General features: G+C 42.0%; 1 protein-coding gene across 1 annotated transcript in view; it reads left to right on the top strand.

Annotated features, from left to right (window-relative positions):
• The window catches only part of UGT8 (UDP glycosyltransferase 8), a 122,926-nt gene that overhangs the window by 37,893 nt on the left and 59,823 nt on the right, over positions 1-25,210 (top strand). The window lies entirely within an intron of this gene.

Below are 25,210 nucleotides of genomic sequence, written 5' to 3'. Positions count from 1 at the left end.
GTTCAGATAAGGCACACTAACTCAGATAAGGCACACTAACTCAGATAAGGCACACTAACTCAGATAAGGCACACTAACTCAGATAAGGCACACTAACTCAGATAAGGCACACTAACTCAGATAAGGCACACTAACCTCAGATAAGGCACACTAACTCAGATAAGGCACACTAACCGGCTTAGCGCCGGAAAACTCTTTTTTACTCCGGCGCTAACACTTAGTGCAGGTTAGTGAATCAAGCCCACTGAGTGTAAGTACTGTATGTTGCGGAACACGTATAAGTAATGCATGATGCATTAGGAAACATGTAAGTTATAGTTTGTTCAGTGAATGTGCCAGTGAAATGTGAGAATAACTGATAGAAAGTATGATATGATTTAACATGTTTTGTGTTTGTACAGTATGTAAATACACCTGATTGAAGAAGAGGAGAGCCGTATTTTGCACATATATGTTAAACAGACTCTGTAACAAAAATTACGTTTTTTTCTACCATCCTACAAGTTCCTAAACCTGTTCTAATGTGCTCTGGCTTACTGCAGCACTTTCTGCTATCACTGTCTCTGTAATAAATCAATGTATCTTTCCTCTGTCAGACTTGTCGCCCTGTGTCTGGCAGGCTGCCAACTCTTCCGTGCTGGTCTGTTTATGCACACCCCCCTGCAGGCCCCCTCTATGCACACTCCAGTGCCTCACAGCCTGTCACTAGTATTCAGTGCATGAGAGCTGCAGCCTGCAGGGGGACAGAAGGTAAACACACAAATGATCTCTTGAGATTCAAAAGGAAAGCTGCATACAGCCTGCTTGTGTATGGATGTATTTTCTATGTGTGGACATACTGTACATCAACCTACTTCCTGTTTTGGTGGCCATTTTGTTTGTTTATAAACAAACTTTTTAAAACTGTTTTTGACTACTTTTAATGCGGCGGGGAGCGGCGAAATTGTGACAGAGGGTAATAGGAGATGTCCCCTAACACCCTGGTATGTTTACTTTTGTGCGATTTTAACAATACAGATTCTCTTTAAAGTGGAAATTAACACATTTTTACATTTTCATTGTGTTACTTTATGAATTACTGTATTTTTTGGACCATAAGACTCACTCTTTTTCTCCCCTAAAAGAGGGGAAAAATGTTGGTATCTTACACGCAGAAGACCTAGACTGGATGCAGCTGAGCTGTTACCGGGGCTGATCACGGCTGAATGGCAGACTCACACGTGTGGGGCTCACACGTGTTTATGGGGCTGGAGGAAGCCCCGGGTAAGTATTGAATCTTTAGATGTAATCTTCTCTGGTACACTGTAAGGGTCCCTCGAGGCCCCTTAGGTACAGTATGGAACCATGCCTGCCAGCGTATGTAGAGAAGAGCTGCCGCTCCCGGGACTTACGGGATTTACAATGATTTTTAATCATAGTCAGTTTGGCACAATCGGTACTGCAGTATTTGTTTTTATTTTTATTATATACAGTGTATATTAAAATATATACAGTGGTGTGAAAAACTATTTGCCCCCTTCCTGATTTCCTATTCTTTTGCATGTTTGTCACACTTAAATGTTTCTGCTCATCAAAAACCGCTAACCATTAGTTAAAGATAACATAATTGAACACAAAATGCAGTTTTAAATGATGGTTTTTATTATTTAGTGAGAAAAAAAACTCAAAACCTACATGGCCCTGTGTGAAAAAGAAATTGCCCCCTGAACCTAATAACTGGTTGGGCCACCCTTAGCAGCAATAACTGCAATCAAGCGTTTGCGATAACTTGCAACAAGTCTCTTACAGCGCTCTGGAGGAATTTTGGCCCACTCATCTTTGCAGAATTGTTGTAATTCCGCTTTATTTGAGGGTTTTCTAGCATGAACTGCCTTTTTAAAGAGGAACTCCAGTGAAAATAATTTAATATAAAAAGGTGCTTAATTTTTACAATAATTATGTATACATGATTTAGTCAGAGTTTGCTCATTGTAAAATCTTTCCTCTCCCAGATTCACATTCTGACATGTATTACATGGTGACATTGTTACTGTGGGCAGATTATGTAGCTGTTCTGGCTTTAACAGACAGCTATAAACAGCCATTTCCTGTGTGTGTCATTGTTACATTGTGGCAGTTTGCCCAGAGTACCGTACGGTACCAGAGCCTCTTGTGGGAGGGGTTTCAGCACAAAATCAGTCATACAGCGCCCCCTGATGGTCTGTTTGTGAAAATCATTATATTTTTCATGTAAAAGTGGGTATCAGCTACTGATTGGGATAAAGTTCAATTCTTGGTCGGAGTTTCTCTTTAAGGTCATGCCACAACATCTCAATAGGATTCAGGTCAAGGCTTTGACTAGGCCACTCCAAAGTCTTCATTTTGTTTTTCTTCAGCCATTCAGAGGTGGATTTGCTGGTGTCTTTTGGGTCATTGTCCTGCTGCAGCACCCAAGATCGCTTCAGCTTGAGTTGACGAACAGATGGCCGGACATTCTCCTTCAGGATTTTTTGGTAGACAGTAGAATTCATGGTTCCATCTATCACAGCAAGCCTTCCAAGTCCTGAAGCAGCAAAACAACCCCAGACCATCACACTACCACCACCATATTTTACTGTTGGTATGATGTTCTTTTGCTGAAATGCTGTGTTACTTCTACGACAGATTTAACAGGACACGCACCTTCCAAAAAGTTCAACTTTTGTCTCGGCGGTCCACAAGGTATTTTCCCACAAGTCTTCACAATCATTGAGATGTTTTTTTTTAGCAAAATTGAGACGAGCCTTAATGTTCTTTTTGCTTAAAAGTGGTTTGTGCCTTGGATATCTGCCATACAGGCCGTTTTTGCCCAGTCTCTTTCTTATGGTGGAGTTGTGAACCAGACCTTAACCACTTGCCGACCGCCTACTTCATATTGGCGGCGGCAAAGTGGCAGCCCCAGGACCACGTAACGCAGATTGGCGTCAGGTCCTGGGGCACTCTCTGGCCGGGGATCGCGCGCTGGGATGCGCGCGCATCCACCGGCAATAGGCTCCGCCCACCCGCGACGTCAACCCGCCGGCCAATCGGAAGCGCCGGCGGGTTGTTAACCCCGCGATCGCCGCTACAAAGTGTATAATACACTTTGTAATGTATACAAAGTGTATTATACAGGCTGCCTCCTGCCCTGGTGGTCCCAGTGTCCGAGGGACCACCAGGGCAGGCTGCAGCCACCCTAGTCTGCACCCAAACACACTGATCTGCCCCCCCCTGCCCCCTGATCGCCCACAGTACCCCTCAGACCCCCCCTGCCCACCCCCCAGACCACCATTTGCACACAATCACCCCCCTAATCACCAATCAATCACTCCCTGTCACTATCTGTCAACGCTATTTTTTTTTTTAGTCCCTAAACTGCCCCCTGCTCCCTCCTGATCACCCCCCCACCCCTCAGATTCTCCCCAGACCCCCCCCAGACCCTCCCCCCCCTGTGTACTGTATGCATCTATCCCCCCTGATCACCTGTCAATCACCTGTCAATCACCTGTCAATCACCTGTCAATCACCTGTCAATCACCTGTCAATCACCCGTCAATCACCCCCTGTCACTGCCACCCATCAATCAGCCCCTAACCTGCCCCTTGCGGGCAATCTGATCACCCACCCACACCAATAGATCGCCCGCAGATCCGACATCAGATCACCTCCCAAATGCATCGTTTACATCTATTCTCTCCTCTAAACACCCACTAATTACCCATCAATCACCCATCAATCACCCCCTATCACCACCTGTCACTGTTACCCATCAGATTAGACCCTTGCGGGCACCCAATCGCCCGCCCACACACTCAGATTGCCCTCAACCCCCCCCCCCTTATCGATTCGCCAGTGCATTATTTACATCCGTTCTTCCCTGTAATAACCCACTGATCACCTGTCAATCACCCCCTGTCACTGCCACCCATCAATCACCCCCTGTCACTGCCACCCATCAATCAGCCCCTAACCTGCCCCTTGCGGGCAATCTGATCACCCTCCCACACCAATAGATCGCCCGCAGATCCGACATCAGATCACCTCCCAAATCCATCGTTTACATCTATTCTCTCCTCTAAACACCCACTAATTACCCATCAATCACCCCCTATCACCACCTGTCACTGTTACCCATCAGATTAGACCCTTGCGGGCACCCAATCGCCCGCCCACACGCTCAGATTGCCCTCAAACCCCCCCATATCGATTCGCCAGTGCATTATTTACATCCGTTCTTCCCTGTAATAACCCACTGATCACCTGTCAATCACCCCCTGTCACTGCCACCCATCAATCACCCCCTGTCACTGCCACCCATCAATCAGCCCCTAACCTGCCCCTTGCGGGCAATCTGATCACCCACCCACACCAATAGATCGCCCGCAGATCCGACATCAGATCACCTCCCAAGTGCAGTGTTTACATCTCTTCTCTCCTCTAAACACCCACTAATTACCCATCAATCACCCCCTATCACCACCTGTCACTGTTACCCATCAGATTAGACCCTAATCTGCCCCTTGCGGGCACCCAATCACCCGCCCACACCTCAGAACGCCCTCAGACCCCAGCCCTGATCACCTCGCTAGTGCATTGCTTGCATCTATTTCCCCCCTCTAATCACACCTTGAGACACCCATAAATCACCTCCTGTCACCCCCTAGCACACCTACCCATCAGATCAGGCCCTAATTTGCCCCGTGTGGGCTCCTGATCACTCGGCCAAACCCTCAGATCCCCCTCAGACCCCCTTCCGATCACCTCCCCAGTGCATTGATTGCATCTATTTTCCCCTCTAACCGCCCCCTGAGACACCCATCAATCACCTCCTGTCACCCCCCTAGCACTCCTATCCATCAGATCAGGCCCAATACATCCTGTCATCTAAGAGGCCACCCTGCTTATGACCGTTTCCACAAAATTTGCCCTCTCATAGACCACCTGTCATCAAAATTTGCAGATGCTTATACCCCTGAACAGTCATTTTGAGAAATTTGGTTTCCAGACTACTCACAGTTTTGGGCCCGTAAAATGCCAGGGCAGTATAGGAACCCCACAAGTGACCCCATTTTAGAAAGAAGACACCCCAAGGTATTCTGTTAGGTGTATGATGAGTTCATAGAAGATTTTATTTTTTGTCAAAAGTTAGCGGAAATTGGATTTTTATTGTTTTTTTCACAAAGTGTCATTTTTCACTAACTTGTGACAAAAAATAAAATCTTCTATGAACTCACCATACCCCTAACGGAATACCTTGGGGTGTCGTCTTTCTAAAATGGGGTCACTTGTGGGGTTCCTATACTGCCCTGGCATTTTAGGGGCCCTAAACCGTGGGGAGTAGTCTAGAAAACAAATGCCTCAAAATGACCTGTGAATAGGACGTTGGGCCCCTTAGCGCACCTAGGCTGCAAAAAAGTGTCACACATGTAGTATCGCCATACTCAGGAGAAGTAGTATAATGTGTTTTGTGGTGTATTTTTACACATACCCATGCTGGGTGGGAGAAATCTCTCTGTAAATGGACAATTGTGTGTAAAAAAAATCAAAAATGTGTCATTTACAGAGATATTTCTCCCACCCAGCATGGTTATATGTAAAAATACACCACAAAACACATTATACTACTTCTTCTGAGTACGGCGATACCACATGTGTGACACTTTTTTTGCAGCCTAACTGTGCTAAGGGGCCCAAAGTCCAATGAGTACCTTTAGGATTTCACAGGTCATTTTGAGACATTTGGGTTCAAGACGACTACTCACGGTTTAGGGCCCCTAAAATGCCAGGGCAGTATTGGAACCCCACAAATGACCCCATTCTAGAAAGAAGACACCCCAAGGTATTCCGTTAGGAGTATGGTGAGTTCATAGAAGATTTTATTTTTTGTCACAAGTTAGCGGAAATTGATATGTATTGTTTTTTTTTTTCACAAAGTGTCATTTTCCGCTAACTTGTGACAAAAAAAAAATCTTCTATGAACTCACCATACCCCTAACGGAATACCTTGGGGTGTCTTCATTCTAAAATGGGGTCACTTGTGGGTTTCCTATACTGCCCTGGCATTTTAGGGGCCCTAAACCGTGAGGAGTAGTCTAGAATCCAAATGCCTCAAAATGACCTGTGAATAGGACGTTAGGCCCCTTAGCGCACCTAGGTTGCAAAAAAGTGTCACACATGTGGTATCGCTGTACTCAGAAGAAGTAGTATAATGTGTTTTGAGGTGTATTTTTATACATACCCATGCTGGGTGGGAGAAATCTCTCTGTAAATGGACAATTGTGTGTAAAAAAAATCAAATAATTGTCATTTACAGAGATATTTCTCCCACCTAGCATCTGTATGTGTAAAAATACACCCCAAAACACATTATACTACTTCTCCTGAGTACGGCGGTACCACATGTGTGGCACTTTCTTGCACCCTAAGTGCGCTAAGGGGCCCAAAGTCCAATGAGTACCTTTAGGATTTTACAGGTCATTTTGCGACATTTGGTTTCAAGACTACTCCTCACGGTTTAGGGCCCCTAAAATGCCAGGGCAGTATAGGAACCCCACAAATGACCCCATTTTAGAAAGAAGACACCCCAAGGTATTCCGTTAGGAGTATGGTGAGTTCATAGAAGATTTTATTTTTGTCACAAGTTAGCAGAAAATGACACTTTGTGAAAAAAAACAATTAAAATCAATTTCCGCTAACTTGTGACAAAAAAAAAAAATCTTCTATGAACTCACCATCCTCCTAATGGAATACCTTGGGGTGTCTTCTTTCTAAAATGGGGTAATTTGTGGGATTCCTATACTGTCCTGGCATTTTAGGGGCCCTAAACCGTGAGGAGCAGTCTTGAAACGAAATTTCTCAAAATGACCTGTGAAATCCTAAAGGTACTCATTGGACTTTGGGCCCCTTAGCGCAGTTAGGGTGCAAAAAAGTGCCACACATGTGGTATCGCCGTACTCAGGAGAAGTAGTATAATGTGTTTTGGGGTGTATTTTTCCACATACCCATGCTGAGTGGGAGAAATATCTCTATAAATTGACAATTGTGTGTTAAAAAAAGAAAACAATTGTCATTTACGGAGATATTTCTCCCACCCAGCATGGGTATGTGTAAAAATACACCCCAAAACACATTATACTACTTCTCCTGAGTACGGCAATACCACATGTGTGGCACTTTTTTGCAGCCTAACTGCGCTAAGGGGCCCAAAGTCCAATGAGCATCTTTAGGCTTTACAGGGGTGCTTACAATTAGGCACCCCCCAAAATGCCAGGACAGTGAACACACCCCACAAATGACCCCATTTTGGAAAGTAGACACTTCAAGGTATTCAGAGAGTAGCATAGTGAGTCCGTGGCAGATTTCATTTTTTTTTGTCGCAAGTTAGAAGAAATGGAAACTTTTTTTTTTTTTTTGTTACAAAGTGTCATTTTCCGCTAACTTGTGACAAAAAATAAAATCTTCTATGAACTCACCATGCCTCTCACTGAATACTTTGGGATGTCTTCTTTCCAAAATGGGGTCATTTGGGGGGGATTTGTACTATCCTGGAATTTTAGCCCCTCATGAAACCTGACAGGTGCGCAGAAAAGTCAGAGATGCTTGAAAATGGGAAAATTCACTTTTGGCACCATAGTTTGTAAACGCTATAACTTTTACCCAATCCAATAAATATACACTGAATGGGTTTTTTTTTATCAAAGACATGTAGCAGAATAACTTTCGCGCTCAAATGTATAGGAAATTTTACTTTATTTGAAAAATGTCAGCACAGAAAGTTAAAAAAGTCATTTTTTTGACAAAATTCATGTCTTTTTTGATGAATATAATAAAAACTAAAACTCGCAGCAGCAATCAAATAGCACCGAAAGAAAGCTGTATTAGTGACAAGAAAAGGAGGTAGAATTCATTTAGGTGGGAGGTTGTATGACTGAGCAATAAACCGTGAAAGCTGCAGTGGTCCGAATGGAAAAAAAGGCCCTGGTCCTTAAGGGGTTTTATGACTGCAGTCCTTAAGTGGTTAATTGAGGCAAGTGAGGCCTGCAGTTCTTTAGATGTTGTCCTGGGGTCTTTTGTGGCCTCTCGGATGAGTTTTCTCTGCGCTCTTGGAGTAATTTTGGTCGGCCAGCCACTCCAGGGAAGGTTCATCACTGTTCCATGTTTTTGCCATTTGTGGATAATGGCTCTCACTTTGGGACTCGCTGGAGTCCCAAAGCTTTAGAAATGGCTTTATAACCTTTACCAGACTGATAGATCTCAATTACAGTGCTTTTGTTCTCATTTGTTCCTGAATTTCTTTGGATCTTGGCATGATGTCTAGCTTTTGAGGTGCTTTTGGTCTACTTCTCTGTGTCAGATAGCTCCTATTGAAGTGATTTCTTGATTGAAACAGGTGTGGCAGTAATCAGGCCTGGGGGTGACTACAGAAATTAAACTCAGGTGTGATAAACCACAGTTAATTTATTTTTTAACAAGTGGGGCAATCACTTTTTCACACAGGGCCATGTAGGTTTTGAGTTTTTTTTCCTCACTAAATAATAAAAAACATCATTTAAAACTGCATTTTGTGTTCAATGATGTTATCTTTGACTAATAGTTAACGGTTTTTGATGAGCAGAAACATTTAAGTGTGACAAACATGCAAAAGAATAAGTAATCAGGAAGGGGGCAAATAGTTTTTCACACCACTGTATACTGTGTATTTTTAAATTTTTTAAATTTTGTGTTTTAGAACATTTTCCTCAGTCATTTCTGTGCATATTTGTTTTTCTGTGTATGTACACAAATACTGGCAACTTGTTTGCATATTGGATAGTTTGTTTGTGTTTTGCATTTTTGTTTATTACGTGTTGTATGTGGTTTAGGTGCATGTGTGTATACATATTTGCATATGTTTTTTGGTGTGTCCATTACATATTTGCAGATTTTATTTTATTACTGGTTTTAGTGTATGTTTTTGAGTTTGCATTGTGTTTGTGTGTTTTACTTATGTGCCTGTTTTTTTTTTTGTTGGTATGTGTTAGTGAGTTTTTGTGTATGTGGTTACATATATTTTTATTTTTTGCTATGCGTGTGGATTGTATGCCTTCATTTTGATTAACTTCAGTTTCATAAGTACAGTGTTGTTGAAGATGTGAAATTTGGAAGCCTTTTCTAAGCTCCTCTTGTGCCATGAGGTAGGGGATGATTGATTTTGGATTCTGCACAAGGGAGGGCAAGCTAAAGCCTGGCACTTTCAGTTATGATTGGCCAATCACTGACTATGAACAGATAAACACTCATACTACATGGAGGTGGTAAAATTGGTTAGTGAGCCACAACCAAGATGCTTACATATTTTTTTAGAGCGGTTTCTTTTGCCTTCTTAAAACAGACGGTATTTGTGTGTGTGATTAGCTTTAAGTGATTAACTGTGTTTACCCACAATGCATCACTACTGAATATGCAAATTAACTCTTTATGCCCCTGAAGCCAGGCTTACATCCAGAACCGCTGGTGTATAGCAAGCCTGTAGCTTATAAAATGTACAGAGCCACATCCACCCCACTTGCAGACAGCCTGTTTCGGACTGTTGGCCCTCCTCAGTGCATGGCAGAGATTGATATGGCTGTATGGGATATGGCTTGGACCAGTACAACAGAGTAACCATGCTGCTCGGGGTGACCCAAAACTACTAGTAAAATATAGGGGACATATTTTTACAGTTACATATTAACACATTTTTTATTTTTAGTGTTGCACTGTTTAGCAGACAGTAAACAAGTAATTCATCAGGTAAACTGATTCTGATCATCCCAGAAGTCCAGCGTAGATATGGTCCTGGAGGACTTGAGCTGGGCAACCTTTATCTGAACAGTAAGAAAATAATAGATTTTATGTTTGTTTGTTTATTTAGTTAGACAAGTGAGTGAGAGAGCTTTTCAAGCAGACATTGACATACAAATAAACTCAGCTGTAGAGAGCTGCAGGGCCCAAAAGTGGAACACCTCAGATGTACATTATGTACTACAAGTCCAATTTGAAAAAATGTTTTTGAGTTGTTCCCATGGAAACACAGAATCCATGCCGTTCATATCGGCGGGTCATTCCTAAGTTGCGCGTTCATAAGTCGGGGACTACCTGTACTGTATTTAGTATGCATATTATATACATACACGTCTTATTTGTTATTGCTGAACAGCATTTGTGTTTTCTGGTATTCATATCTCAGCTGGATGTTTCATTTTAGCTGCATACAGCTTCCATTATGCACCTGGCTCAAATCTAGTTATAACATTTCAGTCACCTTATAACTTCCTGTGCATTTGCAGATAAGGAATAATAATTTTCAATTTTAGGAAAATTATAATTGCAAGGAGAGTTGTAGAAAGGCACATGCTCATTTTATACTTCTATGGTTAACTGGTAAAGAGCAGATTTAACAGGAAGCAAACCTGAGATATGATCACATGATCATGACCAGCCATTAAGAGACGTACAAAGTGATCACCTGATTGATTGATTGATTGATTGATTGATCAAGTGCATTTCCTTGAATTCTTCTTTCAGGTAAAATTCTTAGAGAACTGATTATCTGTAACAGAGAATTGTGGGCAGGGCCAGCCTTATGTTTCACAATACCCGGAGGACGGCTTCAGACTGAGTATTGGCTGTGCGACCCGGGGTCTGCACTGCCAAAAACAGGCCTTCGGGGTTTAATGCGTTAGTATGCGGTAATCCCCTGCTGCCCGGGATCCAAACAGGAAGTGATTTGCGCTCACTTCCTGTTTTGAAAATCCGGAAGTGCACTGAAGTGTATTGCAAAAATACACTTCCGTGTATGCATGCTACAATGCCAGCATTTTGGAAAACCCCGCATTGCCATAGACTTACATGACTTCTGATCCGACGTGGATGGCCGCAGGTCACGTACAGTAATGTAGGTATATCCGCGCATTAAATAGAGAATGAACTACCCATAGACTTTCATTAGACTGTGGTGGGGGCAGTGAATTTACCACACTGCATCGCCCCAGTGTGAAAGGGCCCTGAGTGAAACTGGACTTCAGGATTTCGACCCCACATTCCGTTATTAAACAACACCGACAAGTGAGTGATAAACAAGCATACTGGGGCATATATTCACTGAAAAGCCTAAAAATTATAGACACTCCTTATTTGAACGTAAACCAGTCCACCAGTGACGTAGAATGACATACCAACTCAGAGTTGATTATATAAGGAGCACTCAGCTTTGGATGGTGTAATGTCAAAAAGGGTAAGATGATTGATTTAAGTGATTTTGAATGAGGGATGATGTCAGTGCAAGAAGAGCTGGTGCTAGCATCTCTGAAACAATGACTCTTTTAGGATTTTCTTTCCCAGCAGTATCTCGGGTGTTTAGAGATTGGCAGTTGAGAAAAAAAGACTTCAAGCAATAAGGACTATTGTGGTTGAAAAAGGCTGGTGAATGAGAGAGATGAAAGGCGGATAGCACGCATAGTCCATGGCAACAGATGGGCAACAAGAACACAACAAATTACAACTGAATTCAATGCAGGTGCATCACAAAGCATATCACAACGCACAACAAGATGGACTTTGCAAAGGAATGCAAAGGATGGGCTTTAGCAGCAGAAGACCGTCAAGAGTGCTTTTAGTATCACAGAAAAATAGGAAAAGATACTTGTTGTGGGCCCTTGCCACCATGGTCGATCAGTTTCAAACAGGTTTGAGGAGCATCAATCAGAGTTTTCATGGCCAGCGCAATCCCCTAACCTCAGTCCTATTGAGCATTTGTGGGATGAAGTGAAAAGATCACTTCAAAGCTTGGTAACGCCACCATCCAATTTGGGAAAATGTTCCTCAGCAACGATATCAGCATCTTGTTGAGTCCATGCCAGTAAGAATATCATCTGTGATGATGATGTGTGTGTGTGTGTGTGTGTGTGTGTGTGTGTCTGTGTTACAAAAGTGTGTGTCTGTGTTACAAAAAGTGGGCGCAGCCAACACCAGCAAAATACATACCCGGGCACCGGAAAAATACAAATTTCACTGGGAAAATGTAAACTGCAGCCATTCTTACACTGTTTATGGTACGGTAACAGGTTCTCAAACTTTGCACAGTTGGTCACTGGGTGACTGGGATTAATATTTAGAAAAGTGGGTGGAGCCTACAAAAGCCAATCAAAAGTCACCTCTTGATTTGCAAAGGGAATATTTAATTGCTGCCGTTATTGCACTGTTAATGGCACAAGCCTTAATTCTGGTACAGTTGGTCATTGGATGACTGAGGTTCAAATTCAGAAAAGGGAGTGGAGCCACAGCCAATCAGATTTGTTTCATTTCAATGCAAATTACTGATGCCAAAGACTGCAAAGCTCACAAACTAGGTCATTGAGTAATTGTGTGTTAAGGGTAGAAAAAGTGGGCGCAGCCAACACCAGCCAAATACATACCAGGGCAACGCCGCTAGTATATATATATATATATATATATATATATATATATATATCATATACATATACATACAGTGGGGCTACGGCACACAACAGGAAAGCAGTAACAGTGACTTTGCCGCAGTTGGTGAGCTTAAACGCATTAAAACGTAACCAAGAGCCCCTGTCACTGCTTTCCTGTTGTGTGCTGCATCCCCTCTGTATTTATAGGATGCTGGGGGTGGGTAGGAGAGAGCGGCTTACTGACGGGCTGAGGAAAGAGAGTGAGGCTATGAAGGATGCTGGAAATGTATGGGGAGGGGCTTATTAAGAGTCTGGAGGAGAGAGAACTTGAATACTGAGGATGGGGGGAGGGTGTACTTGGGTTTACTAAGGGTCTGGAGGGAGAGAGTGAGGCCACTGAGGATGCTGGGGGTGGATGGAGAGAGAGAATGGCTTACTGATGGTTGGGTTGAGGATGCTGGATGGTTAATGGTTAAAGAGAGGGGCTTACTGTGGGTCTGAAACAGAGAGTGTTAGGCTATTTAGGATACTGGTTGGGGGGGGGGGGGCTCCTCAGGGTCTAAGGGATGAGAGATAGGCTGCAGAGGATGCTGGTGAGTGTATGGGAAGAGAGAGGGGCTTACTGAAGGTCTGAGGGAGAAAGAGTAAGGATGCTGGGGGTGGATGGGGAGAGAAAGAGGCTTATTGAGAGTCTTGGGGGAGAGGCTGAGGCTACTGAGAGTGCTGGGTGGGGGTGGATGGCATTAGAAAGGGGTTTACCAAGTATCTTAGAGAGACAGACTGAGGATGCTGGGGGTGCATGAGAAAAGAGAGAGGCTTATTGATGGTCTGGATGTAGAGATTGAGGCTACTGAGAATTGTGGGGATGAATTGCAAGAGAGGGACTTATTGAGGGTCTTGGGAAGAGAAAATACTATGGGTGGATAGCAAGAGAGAGTGGATGGAGGAGGTGGGTGGTGAGAGGGGGGCCTATTTAAAATCTGGGGAGAGACAGTGTTACCAGGGAGGGTGCTGGATGGGGAGTGAAAGGATTATTTAGAGTATGGGTGGGAGACTGGAGGCTATTTAGGGTCAGGGGTGAGAGAAAGATAGATTGAATAGAGAGAGGGGAGTACAGAGAGGGCTAATGGATGTAGGGCAGTCAGGAGAGATGAAAGGGTGGCTTACCTCTCAAATCCCCTCCTCCGCTTGTCTGTTGAAGCCATCAATGCCTTCTGCATCTTCTCCCCTTGTTACATGTTGTGTTAGCCAATGATGTGATGGGAGCAGGGAACACATTTACTGGCGACACACAGGCACATGCCTGTGGGGGTGAAACTTCAAGGTGGTCTGGGGGAGGTGCTTTGTGGTGGTCTGATGGTGGAAAATTCTTCACTCACCAACACATGGGTGGTATGTTTCTTCCTCCTCAAGCTTGGGTCTTCTACCAGAGGCCTGGTTGCCTGAGGGTTGTGCGCAATGTCCAAGCTGTTTCAAGCATTGCACTTTTCCTGGACAGAAATCTCTGATGTTGTTTCTGTGATCATCAGGCCCGGATTTACCTTGGAGGAGCCTATAGGCACAGATGTCCTTAGACTTTTCCCTCTAGGAATCTACAACCCCTGCTAAACTGCACCGCAAGTGTGCTGGCTGTCCCAGCTGTTACTCTCCCTTATTTCCCTTGCCCATAATAGGTAGCTAAAGTTGCCCCCAAGTATTAATTAGCTAAAGGAACCTCAATATTAAGTAGCTAGAAGTGTCCCCAAGTATTAGGTAGCTAGAGGTGCCCCTGACTGAAGGGAGATCTCCTCAGTTGAATGCCGAGAGCAAGTTATTTACTATTTCATCAGGACTCTGCATAGGGAAAGAGGTAGGGAGGCACTCGGAGAGGGGAGTTGGCTGATGGTGAAATGGTTAAGGGCTCTGCCTCTGACACAGAGCGTTCGAATCTCGGCTCTGCCTGTTCAGTAAGCCAGCACTAATTCAGTAGGAGACCTTTGGCAAGTCTCCCTTACACTGCTACTGCCAATAGAGCGCGCCCTAGTGGCTGCTGCTCTGCTCTGGCGCTTTGAGTCCGCAAGGAGAAAAGCGCAATATAAATGTTATTTGACTATTTGTCTAGTGAGCTGCCCTTCCATCATCAGGCGCCTGTAGGCACATGCCTACAGTGCATTATGGTAAATCCAGCCCTGGGGATCATAAATCTGTTTGTGTGTGTGTGTGTAAAAAAGAAATCTGAACGATCACAAATTCCTTCTGTTTTAAGAAAATAAACTTTTGTTTAGTAAAAAATAAATAAATCCATAAACTGTAAATGTTATGGAAAGTTGGTATCTTCTCTAGTATGATAACTGTTGCAAAACAAGTATAAGGGTGTGCCTTTTTGACTCATGGAATCCAATGTGCTTGGGTTGCTTAATTCAATTAAATTATGGCTTAACTTTCCACATCTTTATTAATTCCATGAAATTCGTTTCCTTGTTCATGTGAAGCTTGAAAGCAGTAATAATTGGGTTGCTTATTATGGAGTTGATTGATTCGTTTCTTTACTTAGAAAACTATTTTTTTAGACATGGCATGAAAAGGCTTGCTACAATTTGTTTTCTGAAAACATACTTCAATACTTTATCACAGAGCACCAGACAAAATATTTATTTTCATTTTGTCTAACTTTTTATTTGGTTTTGAGAGCGTTCCCTTTACTTGATGTCCCAGCAATGAGTTTTGTTAGGACCGAAAAAGAGGCAGAAATTATTTAATAGGTACACAGGGAAAATTAAAAAACACTAAAGCCTGGTACACACTTTCAATTATGATTGGCCAATCACTGACCAATTTTACTACCTTTATGTAGTATGGGGGTCAATAGATATTGAACACAATGAGCAGATTTTGTAGGTAAACCCTCATAACACATGGCGGTGGTAAAATTGGTTAGTGATTGGCCAATCATAATTGAAGTATGTACCAGGCTTTAAAGCCTGATACACACCTTCAATCACTGACCAATTTTACCACCTCCATGTAGTATGTATGAGAGATTACGCACATAATCTGCTCATAGTGTTCAATATCTATTGATCCTCATTCTACATTGAGGTGATACAATTGGCCAGTGATTTTTCAATAAAAATTGAAGGTGTGTACCAGGCTTGTGTCTTGGCTGGCTAATTGATTGGCTAATCCTTGACCAGAATGACCACCTCCATGTAGTATGATGGTCATCAAATTTAAAACAGATTGTGCAAGTAATACTACATGGAAGTGGTAAAATTGACCAATTATTGGCCAACGTTACTACCTCTATTTAGAATAAGAGTTTAAGAAGACAATGTGTTTATATTATTCAAAATCTGTCGGCCCTCATACTATATGGAAATGGTAAATCATTTGCATATCAAAGCTGGATGTTAGTACACACCCTGAGCCAGGTACACACTTTCAATTATGATTCATCCACTGGCCAATTTAATCCCCTCCATGCTGTATGAGGGTCAACAGATATTGCATGCCATGGGCAGATTGTGTAGGTAAACCTCATACTACATAGTCCTCAATTCACTAACCAGTTTAGACTAGTCTACTGATGGTTTTTAGTCTACTGATGGTTTGGTCAGTTGCATCAAAGGGGAATTCACTATTGCCAAATGTTTTAAATCTGTTTTTAGACCTGGTCTAAAACATTTGGTAATTAGGTCGGTAAAGCACTGGAAATGATCAAAAGATACAATTCACAAACTAGTAGCTATGACTGGCATCCTTCTCCTCTGATGAGCTCTCCTCTGTATACAATTAAACTCCTGCATAATTAATTCAAAAGGTTCCATTCTCACGTCTAAAATACCTCACAGAATTACTTTACCTACAGAAGTCAGCTAGTTTAATCTCTGCAAGAAAAAGTGGGCGTGGTTACTCCTTGTTTGCCTTTGTGAATTGTGTAATTATTGAATGTTATACCAGGTCTAAAAACAGGTCTAAAACATTACACCAAACCATCAGTAGACTAAAAACCATCTGTAGACTAGTCTAAATTGCTTAGTGAATTGAGGCCATAGAGGTGCTAAAGTGATTGGCTAACTATAATTGAAAGTTTGTACCAGGCTTTAAAGAGAAACTCCGACCAAGAATTGAACTTTATCCCAATCAGTAGCTGATACCCCCTTTTACATGAGAAATCTATTCCTTTTCACAAACAGACCATCAGGGGGCGCTGTATGGCTGATATTGTGGTGAAACCCCTCCCACAAGAAACTCTGAGTACGTACTCTTGGCAGTTTCCTGTCTATGAACCTTGCTGCATTGTGGGAAATAGTTGTTTACAGCTGTTTCCAACTGCTAAAAAAGCATGCAGCAGCTACATCTACCAACAGTAAAAATGTAACCATGTAATAAATGTCGGAATGTAAATCATGGATTTAAAATATTTTACAATGGGCACTGACTAAATCATTTATACATAATTATTGTAAAAATGAGGCACTTTTTTATTACATTATTTTCACTGGAGTTCCTCTTTAAGCCTACTACATCCATGTAGCATGAGGGCTAACGGATTTTGAATGTTACAAACAGATTGTGCAAGTAAGCTCTCATACTACATTGAAGAGGTAAAATATGCCAATCACTGACCAGTTTTCTACCCCCATGTAGTATGAGGATTTACCTACATAATCGGCTCATAGTATTCAATAATTAGTATTTAATAACTATTGACTCTCATACTACATGAGGTGGTAAAATTGGTCAGTGATTAGCCAATCATAATTGAAAATGTGTAGCAGGCTTTAATGCCTGGTACTTGTAACCAATTTTGATCGGCCATTCACTGACCAATTTTATTACCTCCATGTAGTATGCGGGTCAACAGATTTCAAATACTATACTGTGAGCAAATTGTGTTGGCAAACTCTCATATTACATGGAGGTGGTAAAATTGAAAGCGAAAGTGTGTACCAGGCTATAGAGTTGAGACAGGTTATAATATGAGCATATTCTACTTGCCAGAGCAGTTTATATTTATACAAAGTAATGAGGACTGGAAGTGTCATCATGCTGAGAGCGCCTACACTTGTCCTGCAAAGCTAAACTAAACACAAAATGCATGCTATAGGTAGGGGTGCAAAAAGAGATGTTTCACTCATGTATCTGAGGAAACATGAGGCAGCAAATCGACAGTTGGGAACTCAAGATTATTGTGGCTAGTACGGCATCTGTTCAAAATCAAAAAGAAGGAACTTTGGATCCATCATTTAAAGTGAATAAAAATTAAGTGTTGTGTATATATAAATATGAGGTAAGTAATAGGGAAACAATCACTCATTGATGAGATTTAAAAATGAACTGCTGTGAAAATAACATAATGAATACAATTGCGTATTGTTTACAATATTCATTTATAGCTTAATTAATTAGTGTTTGCTGATTCTTCCCTATCTCTGATTTACATTGTGAAATGTATCGTTCATGGTGACCTCTTTAGTTCTGCCAGGTGATCTGTACGGAATGTTGTTACTAAGGGCCATATGCAATTCACTTTTTTACTTGAGTTTTCTCCTAGGTGATATTTTAAAACTTGCAAATAAAATGTCTTTTAAACCACCAAGAAGAAAAAAAATACTCAAAATAATTTTGATAGTACCTTTTACAGATGTATTGGTAATTGTATCCATTGCAAAGTGCTAAAAAGTTATTTTAAAACAAAGACATTTTTTTTTTCTCCTAGGAGAAAACTCCGGTGAAAAGGTGAATTGCATATGGCCCTAAGAGTTCTATGCACAGAAAGAGATACTGCTTGTTTGATAGTTGGAAAAAGCCGATATATCTCACAATGCAACGAGGTTCACAGACAGCAAACTGTCAGGACCTTGGTCATGTCATCACACTGTGGGAGGCGTTTCACCACAATATTAGCCATACAGATGTCCCTGATGATCTATTCGAGAAAAAGTAAAGTTTTCTCTTGGAAAAGGGGATATCAGCTACTGATTGAGATGAAGTTCAATACTTTGTTAAATAAAGTTCCTCTTTAAAGTGTGGTGTCAAGAAAGTCCAAAATTCCCTGTAAAGTCTGGTCAAAATGAGAAAATATAAATATCACTTTGCGGAACACTAACTTCAGATATCACACTTTCAAAGGCTACAGTTAACATATTTTATAAAATGTATAAAAATAGTAGAAAGAACCATCGTCACCACAGTGGGTGTGGTGTAAATCTGTACAATTAATGTTGTAACACATTATTACAATGACATACAGTATAATGCCGTGCAAAGAGTGAGTGGTGTGTGAACCTAGGTGAAAATGGGAAAGGTGAAGAATACATGTAAAATAAAATTAGCTTGTAAGGACACTATAAATACTTGAAAAGAGACATCTAAACCTGGGCCATTGACAAAAAGAGGGTGGATTAATCTTCTCATATGCTGTTTTTTTTCCATGTTTTATTACGATTCCCCAGGTTAACCTGGGTTCACATTACTCACTCATCCCAATACTTTTCTGGTCAAACGAGAATCAGCAAAAGCACTGTTCTGGATTGATGTATGCCACTTTGCAATGGCAATTTATTTTTACTGCACAGTTTGGATAACTGACTATTTTTTTTGACATGTTTTTAATGTTGGACTTCAGTAAACTCTGTGAGCCCCTGAGGAAGCTACCTTCTGGTTGTGAAATGTGTGTCTGGCACTACAACAAGTGCATCTTCAACTGACCAAGGCACATATAGCTTTATCATTTTTATACTGTACATCATTTACCGTATAATGTTTTAAGTGACATTTCTACAGCAGTACATGTTGCTTTAATTATGTGTTACAACATGTATTGTACATATTTACACCACACCCACAGTGGTTACACCAATCAATATTCAGTCAGTGACTAGGGGAAATCTATCTATCTATCTAGGGCAGGGGTCTCAAACTCACTGCACGCGGGCCATTTGCGGCCCTCGATACAATATTTTGTGGCCCTCGCCGGCAAAAGCTTCCTTATAGTTCGCTTCAGTGCTCCCAAGTAATCCGCAGCATCCCCGCCGCTAAACGAGGGCTGCAGAGCCCCCAAATCGCCTGGGGGGCAATCCACCAGCATTTCCTGGAAGAAGCAGAGCTTTCAGCTTCAACTCTGCCCCTCCTGTATGGATCGCCGCCTCTCACCGCCCCTCTCTGTGAAGGAAAAGTGAGAGAGGCGGGCAGAGGTGGCGATGCGCCGCAATTGTGAAATTCCTTATGCGGCCCAGCCTCATCCTGACTTTGCCTCCTGCGGCCCCCAGGTAAATTGAGTTTGAGACCCCTGATCTAGGGCGTCCTATGAAAGTATGTGTCTTTTTGTAACATTTTTGGACATATTGCTATTGTATCTCAATGTAACAATTATTCCCACTTAAAATGGCACAAATCACATGTGTATCACATTAGGTGCACATGATTACATTGGTACTATGCTGTTTTTTTAAGGAGGTTTGCCCTATTTAAACCTCCGACATTATAGCTTTGATGCACTCCTAACTGTGGAGGTGAGAGTGAACACTCTGGTGGTATCAAAAAGGCTATCTCAGGCCTTCAGGATGAAGATCGTAGCAGCTTATGCGCTTGATTCACTAACCAGCGCTAAGCCGGTTAGTGTGCCTTATCACTTAGTGGGCACAAACTACAGCGCTAACCTTATCTGAGGTTAGTGTGCCTTATCTGAGGTTAGTGTGCCTTATCTGAGGTTAGTGTGCCTTATCTGAGTTAGTGTGCCTTATCTGAGGTTAGTGTGCCTTATCTGCAGTGTGTGATGTAGCTTTGTGCATCTTTTAGTGTGCACAAAGCTATTTAGTGTGCACAAAGCCACCTAAGGGGCACTAAGTTCAGATAAGGCTCACTAACTCAGATAAGGCACACTAACCGGCTTAGCGCCGGAAAACTCTTCTTTACTCCGGCGCTAACACTTAGCGCCGGTTAGTGAATCAAGCCCTATAAGTCTAGTAAGGGATTTGAAGAGATCTCAAAAACATTCAACATCAGCCGTTCCACTGTCCAAAAAAAAAAATAGTCTAGAAGTAGAGAGCTTTAAAAACAACTGAATCTTTTGGACTTTTTATCTCCAATATCTTCTCATCTGAGTGAAACTATAATTTTCAATCTTTTCATGCCTTGTCTGAGTTTTTCAAGGCGTGTGAGAATTCAGACTGTCCTAAGTAATGCTGGGAATTCTGATATTATTGGAGGGGGCTGCTGCTGGTGGTGGTGGTGGGGGCGGCATGTCTTTAAAGGAATAATGTAGGGGGGTCGGGGGAAAATTAGTTGAACTTACCCGGGGCTTGTAATGGTCCCTCACAGACATCCTGTGCCCGCGCAGCCACTCACCGATGTTCCGACCCCACCTCCGGTTCACTTCTGGAATTTCAGACTTTAAAGTCTAAAAACCACTGCGCCTACATTGCCGTATCCTCGCTCCCGCTGATGTCAACAGGAGTGTACTGCGCAAGCACAGACCATACTGGGCCTGATCAGTACGCTCCTGGTGACGTCAGCGTTAGGGAGGGGGGCGGCTGCGCAGGCACAGTGGTTTTTCCGACTTTAAAATCTGAAATTCCAGAAGTGAACCGGAGGCAGGGCCGGAGCATTAGTGAGTGGCTGCGTGGGCACAGGATGTCTGCGGGGGACCATTAGATGCCCCGGGTAAGTTCAACTCATTTTCCGCCGACCCCCCTACAGTATTCCTTTAAGGTGGCTGTACATGATTTGATCTTTCAATTCTTTAAAATCCCTTATTCATTTCTGTCTTGCTAAAACCATTTGATAGATCAATCGGATTTTTCCACCATTCCCAAATCATTTTATTAAATTTTCTTCAGATTTTTTACTTGCCATTTGAAAGAAAAGCATTCACATGAGTCCTACAGACCTAGTCACTGTATGTAGTTTTTCCTATCACTGGCCCATATGCAACTAACTTTTTTTCTTGGGTTTTCTTCTAGGAGATACTTTTTCATCTTCTGTAAAAATAACTTTTCAGCAGGCTGCAATTATTTTCTATATGGCTGGTGGCTTAAAGAGACACTGAAGCGAAAAAAAAATATGATATAGTGAATTGTTTGTGTACTATGAATAATTACTAGAAGATTAGCAGCAAAGAAAATATTCTCATACTTTTATTTTCAGGTATATAGTGTTTTTTCTAACATTGCATCATTCTATAATATGTGCAGATTACACAACACTCAGCATTCAAAATGAGTCTTTCAGAGCAGTCTGTGAAGTAATGACCTCTCCTCTAGCAGAGGAAAAGTAAATAGTCCAGGAACAGTTGAGATAATAAAAGTCAGATAACAGCCCTCTCCACGACTAACTTAGTCGGAGAGCTTAATGGCTTGTTTGCATAGAGATAACAACTGGAGTTTCTCAACTCTTCCTGTACTGGAAACAATTACACTGATGTATCTGATCTTAATGTTTTATGTCATAAGCCGCATCTACACGAGTAGATGCGGCCGCGATGCTCCTTATCAATCGAGCCGCTAATGCGGCTCGATTGATAAGATCCGACAGGACGGATCTCCGCACCGCCGATTACCTGCTCGATCCCCGCGAGGGGACAATGGCAGGGAATCGTGCGGGAGATAAGCGGCGCCGGTGGGGACGAGCGGGCACGAGCAGGGAATCGAATGCGGCGCGGCGAGCGGGAACGCGCAAGAGGCCGCCGATCGCCACAACATCTCCCCAACATCTCCCCGTGTAGATGGGGCTTTAGCTGTGCTACACATACAAATCATAATATCATCATTTTTTTTCCGCTTCAGTGTCTCTTTAAGACTGGGTTCACATATGACATGACATGAAAAAGCAGCGTTTTAGGATGGTGCGTTTGCGGTTTGCTATTGCTATTTTTAACGCAGATGCGTTTTTCATGCGTTTTGTGTGCGTTTTAATACGTTTGCAGTTTGCTAATTGAAAACGCATATGCATTTTGTATGCTTTTTTTTAAATGTATGCAAATCACTAGAAAGACAACAGGAAGCGGAAAGACATCACAGATCTTTACTTTTTAATGAAAAATGCATTAAAAAACGCTATGCATATGTGTTACCATAGACTTTCATTATGTGCGTTTTGACAACACTATAAGCATCTGCAGACCGCTTACTGTAAATCACAAGTGCAACGTTGGTACTTCTGCGCTCCATAGACTAACATTGCTGCATAAAACGCAGCATTTCCGCCATGTGTGCACCCGGCCTAAAAGGCATTATATTGACAAGGCGTAAAAATAACACCTAGGAGGAAACTCAGGAGAAAAATCAATTGCATATGGTCTGCTGTCTCTAAAGAGAAATACACAGCAGCAGAATGACTGTATCATTCTCCACACACAGTGCCAGCCTTCAGCGTGTGCCCTAGTGTAGTCCTATGTGGGTGAGAGTGATAAACTATAGAACAGGAAGGGTTAACCTATATGTAGCAATATATTGTCTGTCTGTGTAGAAACCTTCCAAGGACCTTATCAGCTAAGGTGCTGCAACCACTCCCTGCCCTTACAGATTCACAACATAGCCTACATAGCAGCTCACACCATGCACCTGCCACTCCCTTATTATTGCTTTTGCATGCGAGAAATGTTCCCACCGAGTTTAATGATAAATAGTCTGCATAGATAGACTGACTCACTCAATTATGATTACAATAAATAGTATACGTTGACAATGCTCAGCTTCAGGTAACCTACTGAGAATTGTTAGTGCTGTCAGTAGGAAACTTTTCTTCCTGCCCTGGTGACAGTTGTCACTAGGGTTAAAACCAGCACCTCTCTCCTTAGTGACAGACTGCAGTATTAAAACATTTTTTTTCTTTCTGTAGATTTGGAAAGCATTAGAACCTCAGACAAGTCTTTGTTTATGTCCTTTATTTCCCGGCCCAATGAGACCCGAAAGTCTGTTTATTATTAAAAGATAGGAGGGAAATTCTTCCCACATAGACACAGACAACCTTAACAACCTAACCAATGTTCTACGGCTTCTTTCACTTTGTGGCTTGGTTCACATATCACATAGCGTGAAAAAGTGGCGTTTTAGGATGGTGTTTTTAGTGCATTTTGCGGTTTTTTTACGCAGATGCGTTTTTCATGCGTTTTGCATGCGTTTGCGGTTCGGTAATGTAAAACACATATGCGTTTTGTAAGCATTTTTTTAATTTATGCAAATCACTAGGAAGACAACAGAAAGCGGAAACACATCAGAAATCTTTAATTTTTAATTAAAAATGCATTAAAAAACGCATGAGAAACGCAATGCATATTCGTTACCATAGACTTTCATTATATGCATTTTGGCAGCCAGCCTGCATATTATGCAACACTACCAGCGTCTGCGAAACGCATATTGTACAAACACAGTGAAACGCAGCTTCTTCTGCTTCCCATAGACTAACATTGCTGCATAAAATGCAGCGTTTCCCGATACGCTAGCGTTACTGCTATTTGTGCACCCAGCCTGTATCTGTTCCACTCCGTCCCTACGTACAATATACATATCAATTAGAACACAGAGCAGTAAATAATATATGGTAATTCAATGTACAGGCAGTTATGCAAAACAAAAACCAGATGCCAGTATGTAAATAGAAAAAAGTATACTCCTTTAGATCAATTCGAGAAATGTTGCAAATTTTATTTAACTTCAATGCTGACAAAAAGTAAAAAAAAAACATTTAAAAATCGGACTGAATGCTATCAGTATACCTGTTGCCAATAAATGTATAAAACATATAGACAAAGTATTACAGCAATGCGTAAGCCACAAAAAATTGAATAGTGGTAAATCCAGCATGTAAATTAAAAATCAGTGCTTGACAGTACAAATGCTGAATAAGGCCTCTTTCACAGTAGGACGTTGCGTTTTGATGCGACGTTAAAGTCGCAACGCAAATTACAACGCAATGCCCCAAAAAGTCGCACCGCAACTTAATGCCCCGTTATCGTTGCATACAGTAAAGCATACAGGCAATGTAAAAGTATGCTTCCAAGTCATTACTGAGCATGTGCAGACAGTCCAGTGCAGCTAATAACGTGTATAACGCACAGCATACAGCACTTTCTAATGACGCTACACATTACACACAAACGCAACGTCTGCACTGTGAATGTTGCACAGACTTAGTATTGCTGTGCAATTTTTGGGGGCGAATTGCGTTGTAATTTGCGTTGCGACTTTAACGTCGCATCAAACAGCAACATCCTACTGTGAAAGAGGTCTTAATGCACTTCAAAATATCACAAATAGAAACAATGTGTAAAAAATATTAACTATGTGATAAAAAAACAGATATATATATATATATATATATATATATATACATATATATATATATATATATATATATAATACTAGTGCAGAAACCGGGTTGAATCCGCAGAGTTTTCCCACAGGCAAATCAAGGAAGTAATAGCGCCGCCGGCCGAATCGCTTGCGCTAGCGATTCGGTGGCATTTCCATCCGAAGTTGTGCGGGAGGCTGCAAATCCTGTAGCCGTGCATGGCACAGCTGATGGGATTCGCCTGCGTGCCCGCAGTCCCGGAAGTGCCAACGTGCGTCTCGCAGACATGTGCGGCACAAGTGGAAACGGGCCCTAACACTCTCGCAGCAAAGCTGCTTCAATAGAGGCTTTCGGACAATATAATACGGACAATATAATCACATCGCAGTGGTATGTTCATGTTGGTACATGAGCAGCTCAGTGGTTTCCGTGAGACTGCAGCTTGCTGTATGTTTACCGTACAACGCACACGATTACAATGCCAATGAAGCATACATTCT

This window comes from Hyperolius riggenbachi, chromosome 1 (assembly GCF_040937935.1).
Source record: "Hyperolius riggenbachi isolate aHypRig1 chromosome 1, aHypRig1.pri, whole genome shotgun sequence".
Taxonomy (NCBI): Eukaryota; Metazoa; Chordata; class Amphibia; order Anura; family Hyperoliidae; genus Hyperolius; species Hyperolius riggenbachi.
This window is presented reverse-complemented; position numbering and strand designations above follow the sequence as displayed.